The sequence below is a fragment of the Zea mays genome, chromosome 2 (genome assembly GCF_902167145.1).
Source record: "Zea mays cultivar B73 chromosome 2, Zm-B73-REFERENCE-NAM-5.0, whole genome shotgun sequence".
In the NCBI taxonomy this organism is placed as follows: Eukaryota; Viridiplantae; Streptophyta; class Magnoliopsida; order Poales; family Poaceae; genus Zea; species Zea mays.
Window position 1 is genome coordinate 69,195,619 of NC_050097.1, and position 6,697 is coordinate 69,202,315.

The window sequence follows — 6,697 nt, forward strand, 5'->3', positions numbered from 1 at the left end:
TAGCTGTTGCCCAAATAATTAAAGGCGAGTAGCATCGGAAAATCGATTTCAGTCAAAATCCGAGAAACATCGTTTGGTCCGCTTTAAAAACTAGTTAGTGGACATTGTTCTTTAGTGTTTTAAATCTTTAGGGTTTAAGTGGTTTACAAAGTTGATTAATATGTTTCTATCCTTATTCTGAGTTATTGGTATTTAAAAATAGTGAATCAAGGTTTGGCGAGTCATTTGACATTGGGCGTTAGCTAAGGATGGCATAGGACTTGTGCTTAGTTTATTATCATTTGCTGTTCGAATTGGACTCAGTTAAGTTCAAATAGCATGGACGTGGTATTTAGTACCATCTCGACATCTAGTATTTTCTTTTAAGTGCTATTATGTGCCTCGCCACTAAGTGTTTAATTCACTATCGTGCAACATTATTTAGGCTTGTGCTATTCTTGCTTATATCTATTGATGTGCACCATGCATCTCATTAGGTACGCTAGCTGATCACATGATATGAAGGACCAGAGCTGAGTCGACCACAAGTTGTTGTTAAGCATGGGTTTCTTCGCAAGGTGATATTGATGAATGAACTTGAAGATTTGGTGATTGGATCAAGCGCCAGGATGTGAGATGCTCGCCAAGTGGACGTCATCTAACAAACACTAACCTAGTGTTATTTCAGGCAAGCCCCGGTGCATGCAACCCCTTCCTTGTGTTTTTACATGATTTTTATACACTTTAAGTCTAGTGAAATGCGCATTAAGTTTATAGGAGTTGTTAGGAAACCATTTGATGCATTGACTACCTTGAAATCCATTCCCTTTAAAGATACTTCTTTTGAAGTATCTAGTATTATTTAAAAAATGCTTAGCCCTACTTAGATTTTGCGGATAGAGGTTGTCCTTTGCAATAATGCCTAGCTCAGGGGTTATCCTGAGGAAGCATACCTACAAGGCTATTTTCATGGTGGGATCTTACTACAAGATTCCCATGAAATTCTATTCATCCTAAGGTACACAAATAAGTCCTAAGGATGGAAGAAATTAAATCGAGACTTGGGCTAGGAACAGGTGATGTTCCGTCTAGGTTGATTAAGGATTATTTCGATGTAGGCCTGTTGTGGTGGAGACTTTGCAACTATCCACATACCCTGGTATGGGACAAGGTAAGCTTGAACCCGGCTATTCCATATGTGAAAATACAACCGCGCAATGGGCATGGGAGATGGTGGGAGTAGCGTGTATCCTCCTGGCTAGAGGCTGGACGGAGGAGTACTATGCTCCCGGGTAGTGTGGACCAGTTCACGTTTTGGAGGATCTGTGGGAATGCTTGACATATGCAAGGGTTAATTGCTACATATGTTGTGTGGTTAGGGATCCCCAGCTGGGTATAATCGGTTTGAATCGTCGTTGCTCCTCGGTCATGGAGACTCTACCCTCTGACCACTCATCATAAGTCATGGATGGAATCATAATGAGTAAAAATATGGTTGTATTGATTAATGGGATGATGAATTGAGACTAGATGCAAACAAGGTGAATTAATACCTAATCTGGCATTAAAATGTTGAAAGTAAGGACTCACTTTTAGAAAGCTTTTCTGCAAAATGTCTAAGTTGATTCTTGCTAAAAGCCTCTCCTTGATTCCTAAATCTAGCATATCCTTGAGAGTCTTTTTTTAGTCGGGTAAGACTTGCGAAAGTACACTTTGTACTCAGGGTTTTCGAACCCATGTTGTTGTAGGTACTAGATTTGTGCTCCTGTTGATGGTGCTAAGTGCCGGTGGGCTCGGCCTTCTTATAGGTTAAAGTAGCTCTTGTATACTTCTTATTGAGGATGATCACTTAAGCTAGCATATATTTCAAACTTATAAATAATTTATAACATTTCAAAGTATATTTCTTTGAATCACTTTTGTAATCACCCCGATAAATATAATGTAAATTTGTTATAACTTGTAATTTTTTGTAATAAAGAAATTCGGCTACAAATGTTGGTGTGTGATTTGTGTTTACTTAATCTTGTGATCCTGGTTGTAAGTGGTTTATCCTGGGTCCTTGGGACACTCGGATGGATCCTGTTAAGTTATCTGGTGCACATGCATAGCTATTTGAGGTCTTTGAGACAAGGATAGGTGTATGTGGTCCTAATAACTTGGGAGGTTCTGCCACATTCTGATTCCTCGTCACCTCGCCTCTACTTGTAGCAATACATACAATCAAGCAAATAATGGATATGGTAACATTGCACCAAAGCACTAAAATTGGAGTTACGGTTAAAAAGATATAGTTTTTGAAAGTTCTATGTGATTAAGTATGAAACTATATTCTATATTGACTATAATTCATGTAATAAAGATACTCTAAAGAAATAACTCATTTTAACTTTAATCTAAGTTATAACTTTAATTTAGAGATCACATTTTTATTCAAATTAGAATTATAGGCAGATTATCTTTGATTAGTAAGATAATCTATTATACACTAGTGAAATAAATATATATTTATAAAGGTACATGATAGGTTAAAAATAGTGTTGTTACCGTGTAGGAAATTTTATTACGAAGCTACCGCAATTTTAGTGGATCAACTCGGAGCTAAAACAATCCAAATATGAAGTATCTAAGCTTCTAGGATTACTTTTATACTTAAAAATCATTTTGGATTTTAATTTTACAGATATTCATGTGATTTGGATGGTGGCCACTATTTATAAATACCTCGGGGTTTAACTTGCAAAAATCAGGGCCCGAATGTAATGGTCTTTATATATGCGTGGATGTGAAAGGGAAATTGGGTTAACCATTTCCTATAATTAATTTTTGGTGGTTGATGATCAACACAAACACATGGACTAACTAGTTTGTCTAGATATTATTTATCTCATGTACATATGGTTCAACAAAAACCAAGAAAGAAATCTTGTTAGGGAAATAATAAAAAGTGGAGCAAAGGACTTGAGTCTGCTGGTTTTTGGCGCACCGGACAGTGTCCGGTGCATCAAGGCCATACTACTCCAGACCAGCCACTCTCGGGAATTTGAAGACGCGCTCCGCTATAATGCACCGGACTGTCCGGTGAGCCAGCGGAGCAACAGCTCCCTGCGCACCAACGGTCGTTTAGTCAGAAGGAACAGTGATGAATAGTGCCGCACAGAAGTCAGATCGTAGAAGTCAGAAGGCACCGGACTGTCCAGTGCAACTAGAAGACAAGCGTCTCCAACGGTCAACTGCTTCAAACCCTAATGGTTGCGCTGACGTGGGACGCACCGGACAGTGCACAGTGACTGTCCGGTGGCACACCGGACTGTCCGGTGCACCCATCGCCAGCAGAAATCAGCCAACGGCTAGAAGTGTTTGGGAGGCTATAAATACCCCCCCAACCACCTTATTCACTCCCATCCAAGCATTCTGAATTCTTCATTCATTGCAAGAGCAAAAGCCCAACACTCCAAGACACAATCAAAGCAATCAATCCACTCAAAGCCCCAAAATCAACTCTAGTGCATTAGGGCTTGTGAAAGGATCATTTGTGTTCTTTGTTGCTCTTGTCGCTTGGTTTGGCCTTTCTCTTTTCCCTTCTATTTCTTAAGTGACTTGTAATCGAAGCAAGAGACACCTAAGTGTGTGGTGGTCCTTGCGGGGTCTAAGTGACCCGAGAGATTAAGGAAAAGACTCACTCGGTCTAAGTGACCGTTTGAGAGAGGTAAAGGGTTGAAATAGACCCGTTCTTTGTGACCTACTCAACGGGGACTAGGTTCTTTGGAACCAAACCTAGGGAAAACAAATCATCGTGTTCACTTGCTTTGATTCTTTTTTGATTTGTTTTCCCCTCTCTAATGTTTCTTTGCTAGTGTGAATTTGAGTTGGCTCTCACACGTCATCCGCAATCCTTGAGCAACTCCTAGCAAGAGAGATATTCTTTTGGACTTGAATTTAGTTATAACGCTAACCCCCGACCTTAGTGTGTGTTTAAGTTTATAAATTTTAGGTTTCGCCTATTCACCCCCCTCTAGGCGACTTTCAATTGGTATCAGAGCCAGTGCTTCATTAAGAGTCTAACCAACTCGAAGTGATGTCTGAAGATCACACCAAGAGGGAGATCATGACCGGCGAAAAGGCCGCAAGCTCGGGGAGGACTGTCTCAAGGGAGTCCGGCAACAAACACAAGGAGGAATCCTCTTCCTCCATCAAGTCGCATTGGAGAGGTGACAAGAAGAAGAAGATGAAGAAGGTGGTCTACTATGAGACCGACTCTTCACCACCCTCCACATCAAGCTCTGAGTCGTCCATTACTTCTAAGCGCCATGAGCGAAAGAAGTATAGTAAGATGCCCCTACGCTATCCCCGTATTTCAAAGTGCGCTCCATTACTTTCCGTTCCCTTTGGAAAACCACCATATTTTGATGGTGAGGATTATTGTATGTGGAGTGATAAAATGAGGCATCATCTAACCTCACTCCACGAAAGCATATGGGACATCGTTGAATTTGGAGCGCAGGTACCAAAGGTGGGGGACAAAGACTACGACTCGGACGAGGCCCCCCAAATTAGGCACTTTAACTCCCAAGCGATGTCTATACTCCTCGCCTCCTTGTGTCGAGAGGAGTATAACAAGGTGCAAGGGTTAAAGAACGCCAAAGAAACTTGGGACGTCCTCAAAACCGCGCACTAAGGGGACGAGGTGACCAAGTTCACCAAGCGCGAAACGATCGAAGGAGAACTCGATCGATTTGTCCTCAACAAAGGAGAAGAGCCGCAAGCCATGTACAACCGGCTCAAGACCATGGTGAACCAAGTGCGCAACCTCGGGAGCACCAAATGGGATGACCATGAGATGGTCAAGGTTATTCTTAGATCCCTCGTATTTTGCAATCCTACTCAAGTTCAATTAATACGTGGGGATCCTAGATATAAACTAATGTCTCCCGAGGAGGTTATTGGCAAGTTTGTGAGCTTTGAACTAATGATCAAAGACTCCAAACACATTGTCAACTTGGAGCAAGGTGCCACCTCCACACCCGAGGTGCAACCCGTTGCATTCAAAGCAACGGAAGAAGAGAATGAGTCTACATCAAGTAGGCTTCCAATCGACGCCTCCAAGCTCGACAACGAGGAAATGGTGCTCATCATGAAGAGCTTCCGCCAAATCCTCAAGCAAAGGAGGAGGAAGGACTACAAGCCCCGCTCCAAAAGGGTGTGTTACCGATGTGGTAAGTCCAGTCACTTTATTGCTAAATGCCCAATTTCTAGTGAAAGTGACAGGGACGAAGACAATAAAGGGAAGAAGAAGGAAAATAAGAATACTACAAGAAGAAGGGCGGAGATGCGCACGTGTTGCTAAACTCCGACGAGAGCTCCACCGACTCCTCCTCCGACAAGGACGCCGCCAACATCACCATCAACAAAGGCCTCCTCTTCCCCAACATCGGCCACAAATGTCTCATGGCTAAGGATGGCAAGAAGAAGAAGGTACACTCTAGAGCCACCCCCAAATATACAACATCTAGTGATGAGGGTAGCTCCAGCGATAATGAAGATGATTTAACTTGCTCTTTTTGCCAACCTTAACATGGAACAAAAGAAAAAATTAAATGAACTAATTGAGACCATTAATGAGAAGGATGATCTCTTGGAATGCCAGGAGGACTTGCTCATTAAAGAAAATAAAAAAATTTTAAATTGAAAAATGCTTATGATTAGGAAGTAGAAAAATGTGAAAACTTATCTAATGAGCTTAACATTTGTCATGATTCAATTTCAAGTCTTAGAACTGAGAATGCTAGTTTAGTTTCTAAGATTGAAAAATTGAATGTTTGCAATGATTCATTTTCCTGTCTTAGAGATGAGAATATTAGATTAAATGCTAAGATAGAAGAATTGAATGCCTGCAAACCATCTACATCTACTGTTGATCATGTTACTATTTGCACTAGATGTAGAGATGTTAATATTGAAGCTATGGATGATCACCTTGCCATGATAAAACAACAAAATGATCACAAAGCTAAACTAACTGCTAAAATTGCCGAGCATAAACTATAAAATGAAAATTTTAAATTTGCCCGTAGTATGCTTTATAATGGGAGATGCTCTGGCATAAAGGATGGCATTGGATTCCAACAAGGGAACCAATCCAACGTCAAGCTCAATGCCCTAAGAGATTGTCTAATTTTGTTAAGGGTAAGGCTCCCATGGTTCAGGATAGTGAGGGCTACATTTTATATCCTGCAAACTATCCTGAGCACAAAATTAGGAAAATTCATGCTAGGAAACCTCATTCTATTTCTCATCATGCATTTATGTATAAAAATGAGGCTTCTAGTTCTAGGCATACCACTAATGTTAAAATGCCTAAGAAGAAAATTTTAATGCATCAAATGAGCATAATATTTCATTTAAGACTTTTGATGCTTCTTATGTGCTAACAAACAAATCAGGCAAAATAGTTGCCAAATATGTTGGGGGCAAACATAAGAGTCCAAAGACTTGTGTTTGGGTATCCAAGGTGCTTATTTCTAATGTAAAAGGACCCAAGACTGTTTGGGTACCTAAGAACAAGGCCTAAATTTGTTTTGTAGGTTTATGCATCGCGACTCAAGTTGGATAATCGATAGCGGGTGCACAAACCACATGACAGGGGAGAAAAGAATGTTCTCCTCCTATGAGAAAAATGATGATTCCCAAAGAGCTATCACATTCGGAGATCGAAATC